A 14,012-nucleotide genomic window follows, 5' to 3' on the forward strand; every position below is an offset into this window, starting at 1 on the left:
GGGGTGTGTATTCATGTCTATAAATATACCGTGTTTCCTTGAAAATAATACAGGGTCTTATATTAATTTTTGCTCCAAAAATGCATCATCGGTTATTTTCAGGGAATGTTTTATTTTTTTCATGTAAAACAATCTACCAGTGGTGCCTCGCAAGACAAATTTAATTTGTTCCGTGGTTAATGTTGTCTCGCGAAAAATTCATCTTGCAAAAAGCATTTTCCCATAGGAATGCATTGGAATCTAATTAATGCGTTCCTATGGGCAAAAAAAAGTCAGAACAAAGTCACATTTTGTTTACAAAGGGTTTATTAAGTGCTCTTTAAAGCCATACATTTTGTGCAGATGATTTCAAAAATTTCAGTCAAAAAACTAACTTTTTAAACTTCATAGAAAAACATTTAAAAATCAGCAAACATGAGGCAGGAACGTCTGCCTTCATTGAAATTGAACAGAACAAGTCACTAACAGTCCTTGGATTGTGTAAAACTCTTCAGAAAGTGCATTTTCAAGGCATGTAAACATACAGAAACCAACAGTACAGAAACTTTTAACATTTCACATTTTAAAGCGAACAAGTGAGACTGAAGTCTTCTAACAGAAAACATTCGTCTTGCAAAGGACGGCCATAGGAACATTTGTCTTGCGAGTCATCAACCCCATCGCCAAAACCATTCATTTTGCGAGTTTTTCGTCCCGCAAGGCATTTGTCTTGCGAGGCACCACTGTACATTTATTCAAATAGTCATGTAACCTTCTTCTGGTTGCTGCACAATGGTGGAGGGTGGGGTTTAACTTAGCTAGGGCTTATTTTGGGGGTAGGGCTTATATTACGAGCATCCTGAAAAATCATACTAGGGCTTATTTTCAGGTTAGATCTTATTTTTGGGGAAACAAGGTAGTTACAATTACTAAGAACAGATAAAGATATTTGGAATACCTATACTGCTTTCTTTTGATATATTGGGATAAGACCCTGATTTTGAATGGATCTTTAACACTTTAAAAAAATATAATATCCATTTTGTTTCGTCAAACCTCAACTCTCTTCTCTCACACTTTCCTGCCAGCACATTCCCTCCAGAATTTTGCACACAGTGTTGTGATGTTTTATTTTATATATGTAAATAAATAATTTACATTTTTTCTAACACTTACGAGCTTTTTCTTCCCTGTTTATCCTTCATCAGCATGGAGGCCAAGCAGCAGAAACTAGACTCATCAGGCTGCTTCCACCCCAATGACACAGTCAATAAAACAAAGCATAACAAATAAACACATTGAAAGCAGCAACTGTTGACTTTCACAGCTGGCCAAAAATAACAGGAATGAGGAGCAGCCAAATGAGAACAGTAAAAGAGCTGAGCTGGATTCTCTGCCTTGCCCAAGGACTTCAGAATGCTAGAAATAGCCCACTAATAGCTGAGACAAAGAAAAGCTTAGTTAAAAATATAACTGTACAGATGCTTCACATGATTGGTATAATTTTATTTAGATTCCAGAGGTACACTCACAGATGGTAGTATTACTCCCAAGTAAGCACAGGAAGAATTGAGTCTATGTAGGTTTGAACACATTCAAAAGTAGGTCAAGCAGTGTTCAGTGGGATGTGGACAGGATTGCATTTTTTTCAGCACAAGCCCAGGCACATCTAGGCAGAACTAAACCCCACCAAATTCAATAGGGCTCACTCCCAGGTAAGTAGATACACGATCACAGCATCAAAATAGCACACAGAAATGCTTCAGATTGAATCAGGCTTAGATGAATAGTGGATGATGGCCATGGTAACAAACTACAGGACTCTGCAACGTGCTATACTAGGCAAGAATCCAGCCATCAGCCACCTGATTTCCCCAGAATACCTCTGGGTCCATATGGCATTCCGGAAGATGGCAGCTTCAACAGTACAGTGCTTCACTTTGCTTTCTACCACAGTAATGCAAAGGCTCCCCCCACACCACCCCAAAAGGCCACCTTCCTGCAGTCTGATAATCCCATGGTAGTGGTAGAGAAAAAGATGTCCAAGGTGGAGGTAGTGGAAGGAAACTGGAGTGACCAGTGTAAGTAAAAGACATGGAGGGAAAGCAGCCATGGTGCAAGCCCCTCAAGTCTTTCAGTAACTGTGAATACATTTCATCATGGAAAAGATGGAAGCTACCTAATAGATGGGCAGAGGACAGAAGTTTATCTAGGGCCAAACAGAGAAATGGACAAAAGAATCACAGAAATATCAGTCTTGTATCTTGAAAGATAGTGAAATCAATAGGACTTATCCGAACTGTGTTGTGAAACTGCGTGGTGGTGAAAAAGCCATCAATATCTTTGAATAAGCAAAGTAAAATGGGATGAGGTGGGCACAATCCAAGGTGTAACGCTATTGGTCTTGGGAACGGGAAATCCTGAATCAAAATCCCAACTCAGTACTGAAGGACACTGGGTAGCTGATCTTTTTCTCACACCTAATTGGTTTCTTGTGAGCATAAAACAGGCTACAGGGATCATGTGTACTACCTGAGAAGGCCCTGCAAAAAATGCTATCTGGCAGGTCCCCTTTTGGCATGTCTAACAGTAGCGGCAACTAAAGGGTTTCTCCATGCATGATTGGAAGCTACCATCTGAATTACCCACAACAATCTCAAGTTAACTTCTGGGTAGAGATGGGTAGCCGAGAGCGGCTCGCCAATTGCGAGCTCCAGAGCAATAGGAAGGGGGTGCGGAACCCGCAGCAGCAACAGACGGTGAGTGGATGGTCCAGCCCCAGGGGGCTGGACCTTCATTATGTCCACGAATACCCCATCTCCACTTCTGGGCATTGTGGAAAACTATGAAGGAGATATACAGACCCTGCCTGATTTAGAAGATCTGGACTGGTGTTAGTGTTGGTGGGCCTCTCCAAGAGCACTGGTGGTTGCCCTGGTGCTGAGTCTGCTATTTTGAGCTTCAAGGAAACAAAAATTTTAAAAATCATAATATATGCAAATTCACCCCATTCTGGTAAAAAAAAAAGGCTTTATTTCTCTCTGCCAGCTGTTGGCACTGACATTAATTATATGCTGTCAAGTTGATTCTGAATTATGACAACCCTTTCCAAGGTTTCCTACATAGAGAATACTCAGAAATGGTTTACCACTCTCTTCTTCTAGGGCTGCTCTGGGACTGTCCAAGGTTACACAGGCTGGCCCCTTTTCCCAAGAGTCACAATGGGGAACTGAACTCCCAACATCTGGCCCCATAACCAGATATCTAACTCACTGAGCTATCTAGCCAAGTACTAATATCCCATATATAATATCTAATATAATATATATATATAATATATACATATATAATATATACATATATATATATAATACACACACACACACACACACACACACACTTTTAAGATACAAATGAAAGAAAAGGCAATACCTTTATTGGCCAGTAATAAAAAAATACAATATGCAAGCGTTCATGGATAAATCCCATTAATTCAAAGCAAGTACAGTACCTAAAATCCAAACATTCGAGGCAAGATGGGGTTTGCCAGGAGGATACTCTTAGATGTAAAGTTCTTGGCAAGATGAATTTTGCCAAGTATGTCTGTCTTAGATGAGGCAGGAAGCAGTAAGATTGTTGTTTTAAAGTTACAGCTAAGGCAGCTGTGAGTTGGATTTCACACTCCAGTTCTTCAAACAAAGGGCATAGGCTATGCATATGCACACATACACCTCCTCTCTATTTGGCTTTTCTTTGAAACAGAGTGACTAACAAGCAGAAGCATTTAAGTTAAAAATTCCAGCCTTTCCCTTTTTGGTTGCCCTGGTAAAAGTATGCTGTTTTCCACATGGCAGTTATAGAATTTAGAGGAGAGAATATTCCAAAGCAGATGAATGATGTTATGTACTGTCATCTGGGTTCAGCCATGAGATGTTAAGGTAGCCAATCTGTAAATCCAGAAGTTTTCCCTTTTCTAATGTACTTGGATCTATCTGGTGGTATCTATTTTCGAACTAATGCTAGGATCCAATGTTCAGTTAAAAGAGTTTGAACACTGGTTGCTCCAACTTCTTAGTAAAGAAAGCAGGCTTATAATTTCTGGATACTGTCCATACATCTGTGTTCGTTTTGCCTGCATGTCACAGATGACATCTTCATTGTCTGCACTCAATGATAAATTACACTGCAATACTATAAAGCATTTGGAGTCACATAGGTGTGATTGCTGATTGGTGGTTTGAGGACAATTCTTACCAGTAAGAGCACAAACCTCTGGATGTACGGATTAGCTACCATAAATACTTCATGGCCTGAATCTGGTGGACAACCCCCCCCCCCCCGTCATCCAGGTTCAACAACTGCCAACTGAGAAACAGCATTATTTTTACCAGAGCATCTGAAGAAGCTGGAAGCTGAAATGTTTTGCATAAGTATTTCTGTTAGTCATTCTTATAAGTTTATATACATTTTAGTGATTAATTGCATCCCTCCGATAGATCCAGAAAAACCTTGACTGAAGTACTGTTTAGCTTGCATTATTTGCTTATATGTACAAGTCCAACCTTATATGGAGAACCACACGCCCCTTATCCCCTTGCTTCATATTACACTATCTTTAATTGTTCTGAGTAGCTGTTTGGCTTTGCAGACAAGTGCCCAACGGGGGCCCAGAAAATGTAAACTGCTTGCCCGATTCCCCTCCCATGTGCAGTATCTTGCAACACGGCTTTCGCCACTGTGTTTATGACATTTACACCCCATCTTTCCTCCAAGGATCGCAAAGCAGCCAAGCCTACAAGCCTCTGCTCCGCCCCACTTCACAACAGCCCTGCCAGGTAGGCCAAGCTGAGCGAAAACGGCCCAAGAACGGTCTGGCGAACGGTCCACTCCGTGACAGTCGGAACACCTCAGAGACGGGGGGCTTCCAGCTCACCACCGCGGTCTCCCGTGATGTAGCCGTTCACCTTTTATTAAGGCGCCATAAGACTCCTCCCGGCCGTTACGAGGGCCAACGGACTAACGGAGCTTCCAACGCTCGCTGCCCTGAAGAGGCCGCCCCGAAGGCCATTCAGGGGCTTTTTGGCCGGCACGCGCAGCCAATCCAGGTCACGCACAGCCGAGTGCGTGCGCTTCGGCAGGAGCTCCGGCTCGCCGCCCCCCTCCTCCGCCCCCGGCTCTTCCACGTGCACCTGTGCTCCGACAGGCCGGAGAAGGAGGGGCGGCGAGGAGATGCTCCCAAGGAGCCCGCCCCCCCTTCCCGCGCGCCTGTCCTCAGCCAGAGGCGCGCGGCGAGAACCGTGACTCTCCGGAGAGAGGGTGGGAGGGATAGGAGGAGGGGGGGGCAGGGCAGAAGAGAGAGAGAGAGAGAGAGAGATGACAGAGCGCGTGGCACACTTCGCTCCCTTTCTGGCTCACGCCGGATCTGACCGCACCTGAACCAGAGTAGCGCGGGAGGGGGGGGGAAGAAAAGAGGAAGGCGCTGCCGGCGGTCACATGGGGACCGATACGGCTACCCATTGGCTGAGGCCTGGCCATTAGCCGCGTTTTGCGTTGAGGGAGCTGAGGGAGTGAAGGTTTTCTCTTGCTTTTTCGGAGGCCGGCGGCAGTCGTCGTCGCTGGAGGTTGTTTTCGGCGTGCTGGTTGCTAGCACCTCTCCTCCTCCTCCTCCTCTTCTCCCCTTCTTCTTTTTTTTTTTTAACCTTCCACTCCTGGCATCCCCGCGCCGTCTGCATGGCTTCGCCGACAGAGTGAGCCCTTCTCCCCCCTGCGCCCCCCTCCGGGGACCCGTGTAAGCTTGAGGTGCGTGAACGGGCGATGTGGAGCTTCTCGACGTTCTTCTTCCCGCGGGTTTGGCCCCCGAGGCTTCGGCGGTCTGGCAGACGGGAGCTCTTGTGCCCGCTTCTTTAGCAGGTGCCATCTCAGCCGGTCATCTGAGGTGCTGGGCATCGGGAGCGCTTAAAGGAGCTTGCGTTCGTTCTCTTGGGGCGGTTCTGCTCACAACAGCCTTGTAAGGTAGGTCGGCGTTAGTGTCTAAAACGTTTAGCTATGGAAGGAGGTTGAGAGCGAATAACTTGCCCAAGAGCGGTTCGTGAGTATAGGTAAGGCTAAGTAAGCTAGAGAAATTTACATTTCTGAAACCATGACCCATAAATTAATTCAGGACGAAATTTCAACTCTGGACTGCCTAAGGTGTAGCTTGGCTTTTTGCTGTAAAAACATACCGTTGACACGTGGGAGTCTGTTGGTGCTGTGCTCATGTTAGCAAAAAGTTTTGTGAGTCTGCTAGATGGTTGGGGTCACCTCCCCCCCCCCAGTTAAGAACATGAAATAAAATAGAAGAGGATTTCTGATCATGTGCGGAGTGCATAATTTGTTCCATAGTGAAAATGTGCAGCAAGCTCTTGTTTTCTCTGGTTGAAGAGCAGAAAATAAGTATGACTTCAGTTTCCAAATGAATGAGACAAATTTTTATATACTAGCATATCAGACAAAATCCAAATAAACAAAACAGGACAAGACAAGACAGAAACATATGGCGCCTTAAAGACTATTATATTTTAGCTTAAGATTTCATGGACATGTTCACATCATCAGACATACAGAAAAACAATGAAATGTTGAATGAAATGTCACTTTCACAAGTGGAACATTCTAAAACGTCATTGGCTCTTGGTTGTATGGTATATTCAGTAATTTATGGCCGATGTTGTTTTAGGGTACTGTTGTAAACTTTCCTCCAGGACACAGGAAACAGACACCAGGCCTGAGCAAAGATAAGGGGGGAGAGAGAAGGGGTGTGGGGGCGCTGGAAGACTGGGGATACAGTTAGAACAGAAGAGAGGGAAAAAGAATATATAAAAGTAAATACAGTGGTGCCTCGCTTAGCGATGTTAATTCATTCTGAAAAAATAGCTGCTAAGCGATTTCATCGCTAAGCAAAACGCGGTTTCCCATTGTACCAACCCTGGATGGCATCTTCACATCCCGCTGTCTGAGGAAGTCACACAGCATCCTGAGAGACTCTTCCCATCCTGCTTATAACTTTTTTGAACTGTCACCGTCTGGCAGAAGATATAGAACAATTAAGACTCGGACCACACGTTTTCTAAATAGTTTTTATCCCAGAGCTATAATTGCAATTAATAATGAGCTTAAAGACCACCAGTAGTGAATAATTAGACTGTGTTACTTGGCCTGTGGTGTAGATGTTTGTATTTTTCATGGGGGACTTTTAGTGGGTGGGGAGTGTTTGGGGAATTTTATGTGTGTGCATGTGTCTGGTCTCTGGGTGTCTGTGAATTTCGTTGTATGGGTATACTGTGTATATATTTACAATGACAATAAATTATTATTATTATTATTATTATTATTATTATTATTATTATTATTATTATTATTATTATTATTATTATTATTATTATTATTGTTGTTGTTGTTGTTGTTGTTGTTATTATTGTTATTGTTGTTGTTGTTATTATTATTATTATTATTATTATTATTATTATTATTATTATTATTAAATGCATTGAAAACAGGATAATCCGTTCCAATAGGAACGAATTGCCGTCCTTAAGTGAAAATCGCCATAGGAAACATCGCTAAGTGAAACGCGGTTCCCCAGTTGAAATGCATTGAAACCTATTCAGTGCATCTCAATGGGGGAAAAATACAACAACAAATTAAAAAAGAGTCGGAACAAAGTCAAATTTGGTTAACAAAGGGTTTATTAAGTGCACTTTATGATTTCAAACATTTTAAACAGTAAACTTTAACTTTATAAATAACAGAAAAATATTTAAAAACCAGCAAACATGAGGCTGTTTAAACCATCGTTAAGCGAAACAGGGGACCCAAAATTTAATCGCTATGCGAAGCATAGTCCCAACCATCGCTAAGCGAAAATCGCCCATAGGGACCATCGCTAAACGAAGCACAAAAACGCTCCAAAAAAGTTGCCGCTAAGTGCTTTCATCGCTAAACGGAGCACCCATTAAGCGAGGCACCACTGTATAAAAGTGAAAGAAGATAGCAGAGGAATCAGATTTGTCAATGTAGAGAATATTGACATTTTTTACCTTTGAGCCTTGTGATGAGAGATGGTCCTGGTAGTTATGAAGAAAATAATAGTGAAAATAAGTAACAGCAGAGGCATTACATTTGGTAATGATTTATAAAACTCAGGCTATAGTCAATCCATTTATATGGGTGTCCATCATATGTATAAATCTTATTTATATATGATATTCCAGTACTCTTTTATTGTAGCCATTTTCATCTTTAATGTAAAAGGAAACAAACATATGAAGTATTCAGTCTTATTCAAGAACAGTTTGTTGTTATGTGCCGTCAAGTCAGAGTTGACTTATTGCAACCCTAATAGGGCTTTCGGAGTAAGTGAAATATTTAAGACTGGTTTTACCACTTCTACAGCTCCAGTGAGTTTTCATGGCTGAGCGGGGATTCAAACCAAAGCCTCCTTAGTTTAGCCTGTTACTATCCACAACATCACAAAATTAATAAAACTGAGTTGAAATTTTTCTTCTAGAAAATTGTATGGATCAATTGGATTTGGAATCCCTTAGCTGAAATTTGATGTACAGTGCTTCCCTCTTTGTCCCATTTCCATTAAGTGTGTGGTGAAAGCTCATCAGCTATTATTTAGCAAATAAAAGTCCGTCATCAGCTGCTTCAAGGCATGTAAGTTCCATCTCAAGAAAGGCAGAAAGTACATTTGAGGTGAAAAAAACGAGTTGCCAGTACAGAGGAAAAAGTGGGACCTGGAGCGCTAAAGTGCCAGTATACCACACAGCTTACAACCGGACTAAGAGTTTTCCATGAGGATGCACTCACTGACACAAAAACCATGTGATGTTAAATCAATTGCTAAAAACCCAAACCAGTTCTTGATTTAATTCAACAGTGTAGTCACGCCTTCAATCAGTTACCCTCAGTGATTTTAGTGAAGCATTTTATTTTATTACTGTTTTATTCCTTGAATTTCTTGTATTTTGTGGGTTTAACACTGCAGGATTATAAAGTATAGATTTTTAAAAGGAAAAGTGGTACAGAGATGTCTCAATTAACAAATACATATTAATACACTCAGGCAGTCTAAGGCAGATCACACTGTGGTTTAATAGAAATTTGCTCCATGACTGGGAAATAGAATATCTTTTTATCAGACCTGATTCTTCTAGTTTTTGCTGGTTTTGTGAAGAAAAACTGGAATACCGCCAGAATTGTAGCAAGGCCTTTGAAATTAGGAAGGGTAATATCCTCAAATTAAATTCCTCTGTAGATGTTTTTTATTTTATCTTTTTTTTCTTCCTCTCCTGCCAGCATGGACTTGCTGCGGGGTATCCTTTAACGTTAAGAATAGTTGCTGCTGTTGGGAATACAGTGGTGCCTCGACTTACAAATGTCCCTACTTATGACCATTTTGAGTTACGACCAGCTCCAGCCGCAAAATTTTGCTTCTACTTGCGACCAGAGCTTCCACTTACAAACAGAAAAAGGCAGGGGAAAAAGGCGGGAAATTCAAATTTCTAACTGTGGGTGGTGACAAGGCTGATTCTTTGTAGCTCTTTTGCCCCAGGAGTGAGAGAGTGTGCATCGGAGGAGGCTTGGGACTGTCTCCTTCTGCTTCTGATTGTGTGTGTGTGTGTGTTTGCAGGGAGGCTTCGGGCTGCCTGGTAAGGTAAAGTGCTATTTTCTGCTTTTTAAAAACTGTTCTGGGTGTTTTTGCAGCGCGGTTTTGAGATGGGGGATTATGTTTCTGTGCTGTGATGGGTCTTGGGGGGGTTTGTTTTTTGTTTTTTTATTCCCCCATATCCAATGGGTCTGGGGGGTTTGGTTGCTTTTGGGGGTTTTCCCCCATTTCTGATGGGTCTTGGGGCTTTTTTTGGCTCCTCCCATTTCTGATGGGTCTTGGGGGGTTTGGTTGCTTTTTAGGTTTTTTCCATCATTTCTGATGGGCCCTGCATGCTTCCCTTGCTTTTTCCTTTGTTTTCTTTGCATTTCAGACATGCCCCCTTTGTTTTCTATGCATTTCTGATCTGCTCTGTTTGTTTTCTGGGCATTTCCAATGGGTCTTGCATGCTTGGTTGCTCCCCCCCCTCTTTTCGGCTGGAAGGGATTAATCTCGTTCCAATGAGTCTTGCAGTGATTTTTTTGATGATTTTTTTTCTTCAGCCAGAACGGATTAATTGCATTTCAATGCATTCCTATGGGAAATGGTGCTTCGACTTACGACCATTTCGAGTTACGTCCATCTTCTGGAATGGATTATGATCGTAAGTCAAAGCACTACTGTACAAAGAGTAACTGGTTTGCTGCTGATGTTGGAGGGAATGGTCTCCAGGGTGATGGGTTTCCTATATCATTCAGTATTCATTGCAGTAGGAGAATAGGAAAAAGGCTGTAGTGGTAGAAATTACAAATGTGTACAAGCACCAGAATTTGAATTCAGATTTTAAATTTGGAATTCCAGTCCTTCATATTCAGAATTTTTGGATATCCAGAACTCTATTACAGTCAATATGAATATAGTCATCATTTTCTCTTTTAAAAAACCACAATCAGGTAAAATATTTTAAAAGGATTTTCCTATGTCCTCTGACGCCTTTGCCAAATGAATGTACACCAAAAGCCAGCAGTGCCTAAGTACTGTATTATGAAATGATTAAGAGTGGTCTTAACCGACCAGATAGGCGGGATATAAATAAAATAAATAAATAAAAATAAATACAATAAATAATGGGTGTGCTGATTGAATCCTGAACAGTGGAAATGCCAGCCACATTGGGGAAGCAGAGGACAAGAGCCTCGTGGCGCAGTGGTTAAAACGCTGTACTGCAGCTAAAACTGTGCTCACGACCTGGGGTTCAAATCCCAGGTAGCCGGCTCAAGGTTGACTCAACCTTCCATCCTTCCGAGGTCGGTAAAATGAGTACCCAGCTTGCTGGGGGGGCAATGTGTAGCCTGTATAATTAAAATTGTAAACCGCCCGGAGAGTGCTTGTAGCGCTATGGGGCGGTATATAAGTCCAATAAATAAATACATAAATAAATAAAATAAATAAGTTGCACTAGGGAGTGGACAAATACCTGGGCAGCGTTGACAGGCAGACTGGAGCAGCAGATCGACTTTGGTGGGTGAGAACTGTGCTAGCTGCATGGGGCACAGCATAGTTAAGCAAGCGAGCACAATCTTGGAGTGGCAGTTGGAAAAATGAAAGAGGCAGGAGAAGGGAGCAAGAGACTGAAGCATGTCATGTGAGCATAATACTGCAAGCACAATGTGATAGTCTGTCTTACTTAAAAAGGATTTCAGGAAAGCCCAGGCTTTCCTTAAGGTTGACCTTAAGGAAAATAAGTTGTCTACAGGTCCATTACCATGATCAGCTGGGAGGTGGGTGCATGCTCAGAGGCAGGGATCAGCTTCCCTGCAAGGAGCCCAGTCGCTGCCTTGGAACATTACATCCAGTCACCCAGGAAGGAAACTGTAGTGCCATGGCAGCAGGAGCAGGTAGGCCAGGCGACTGGGGCAATGAGAAGATGGGGGCAGGCAGATCATCCCAGTTTGCCAAAGCAAACAAAGCGCCAAGGGGGAAAAATTAGGTGTTTTGTTTTGCTTTAGCGAAATGGGATCTCCAAACCAGGTCACAAACTGAACTGCGAACCAGCCCAGTTTGTTGGTTTTTCTGGTTTCTGCCAATCTCTATCTGTGACAAATAGACCTTGCCTTTCTGTAGCTAGACTCCACTGCTACAGCATGTCCCTCAGAGCCTCTTGAATGTTGTATGCTCTGTGTCTGCCTTCCGTCAACAGGGCCCACCTATATCCTGCCCTTATCTTTTGCCCTATGCTTGATGTCTCCATCTCCCACCAATGTCTTGTCAGAGAGAAATAGACATGTTTTGCACCCTGGTTGCTTCAGATGTCACTTGTAAAAGAGTGTGTAAAAGTACAGGTTTAAATTGACAAGGAGTTATAACCTTAAAGAACATTTCTATAAAATGGTGGATAGAAAATACTTGATGCCGGAAAACTTATCTAAAATGTACAAAGGGGTTATCAGCAAGTGTTGGAAATGTGAAGAGAAAGAAGGTTCTTTTTATCACTTGTGGTAGACTTGTAAAGTAGCCATAAAGTTTTGGAAGCAAATCCATCAAATATTGCAGGATATATTGAAAATTAATTTGCAGTTGAAAAAAGAATTGTTCCTTTAAAGCAGTGGATAACCAGGTAGAAAATATTACGGTAATAATGATTATATATATGATAACAGCTGCAAGATTCCTTTGTGCTCAATACTGGAAATTGAACAAAGCACCAACAGTAGAAAAATAGTTACACAAGGTGCTGGAAATAGCAAAGATGGTGAAACTGTCAGCCATAATTAAGGGCAAATCATCAGTCACCTTCCCTATTGAACTTTTTATTAAACAAGGGTTAAAAATGAACTGATGGCATGTGGTTTTGAACTATAGAGATATGGACATAAACACGGAGACCTCTTATTTCCTTAATTATGCTTTCTACACAGCAAATACTGATTTTGAAGTACCTATTATAGATAAGCAAAAGAATATCTGCTAAATTGAGTTTAAAAAGATGGGAAATTCCAAAGCTTCTTTAATCAAGTATCTATAAAACCGTTTAACTCCTACTTGAACTCCTTGTCCCTTTCCCCCTTATGTATGCCCTGTATGAGAAACTTAATGATCTGCCACTTGTAAAATGTACCACCTCTGCCCTAGTCAACTGCTGCTGTACCAGTTGCCTGACACCCTGGCACCACCCTGTGGCTAAAGATGATTCAGAATGGTGGTTGCTAATGGGGTGCCAGTTGTACCACAAACTTACAGAAACCAGTGTTCTCCACTAGAAAGAATGGCTGATCACCCCTAGGTGATAAGTTATCCTAGCATAATTTACATTTGCAGAAGATCTTTTCCTGCAGCCCTCCAAGCTCTTCCTGGCAAGCCTGGAACTTATTCTTGATGTGGATCTGGCATTTGCTATCTCTTGCTTCTGGTTATTTGCTTATCTACCTGCTTCCTTGGGCTTTTGTCTCAACGTCTGCCCTCTGATGACTCTTACCCTTCAAGGAAGCGACTTGCCTCCATAGTACCACTTCATTTTTCAGCAGCAGTGCCCTGTGCTGAATCTTCAGATGGCTGAGCATGCTACCATTGGAGAAGAGGCCCAAGCCCTGCTCATGATTCAGCACCTTCTTGCAGTGCTTGCGCTCAACCATGTGAACATTTGTTGCACACTGTTGAAAATGCTTCCAGATTAATTTATTTGAAGCTTCAGTGTGTGACTGTATGTTCCTAACAGAGGGTGCTAACTCGTTGTGACTACTAGTTCTGTCACCTGGTGGGGCAAGTGCAGCTGAAGAGGAAGAGGTGATTTCAGTGTCACATGCTTCTGCAACAGTTTCCACCTGAGACCCCTCAGTCTCCTCCTCCCCCATGTTAGATGTATATGCACTTGAAGGGGAATCCTTACCAACCACAATGCTACTTTCCACAGAAGAGATTTGATGGTATTGGGGGTTGAATGTAATGGAGCTGCATGGTATGGCTATGGAAGGCAATGTCTGTAGTTCATAAATCTTTTTTCCCAACCATAAAAACAGCAGCACTGCTGCCGCCTAAGATGATAGTGTCAGTCTGAGTGCTGATGCCATCCTTGTCCTTCTCTGGCGTATTGGCTCTTTGGGATAGAAGTTCACAATCATTTTGGTCCCTTGCACTGTCTGAATTGCACAAAGACATAAACGGAATGTGTCTGAGGTTCACTCATATCTGTCCCACCTGAAACCAGAGGCAGCTCTGTCACTTCCTTGGCAGAGACTCACATCCTGTACTGCTGCCTGCTGCTCTTTCATAGGGCCAGTGCTGAACAGTACTGTTGTTTTGGGATGTGTGTGTCATAAAAGTCTAGCCGCCTAGAGTGGTCAAAATGACTAGATAGGCGGGGCATAAAATAAATAAATAAATAAATAAATAAATAAATAAATAAATA

General features: G+C 42.3%; 1 protein-coding gene across 2 annotated transcripts in view; it reads left to right on the plus strand.

Moving 5' to 3' along the window:
• Positions 1-5,464: 5,464 nt before the first annotated feature.
• Positions 5,465-14,012, plus strand: part of LRRC8D (leucine rich repeat containing 8 VRAC subunit D) — a 96,339-nt gene continuing 87,791 nt past the window's right edge. For both annotated transcript variants that reach the window (XM_020794586.3, XM_072997918.2), the window contains exon 1: positions 5,465-5,991. The gene's annotated coding sequence lies outside the window, so the exon portion shown is untranslated. The remainder of the gene's footprint in view (positions 5,992-14,012) is intronic.

The sequence above is a fragment of the Pogona vitticeps genome, chromosome 4 (assembly GCF_051106095.1).
Source record: "Pogona vitticeps strain Pit_001003342236 chromosome 4, PviZW2.1, whole genome shotgun sequence".
Lineage (NCBI taxonomy): Eukaryota > Metazoa > Chordata > Lepidosauria > Squamata > Agamidae > Pogona > Pogona vitticeps.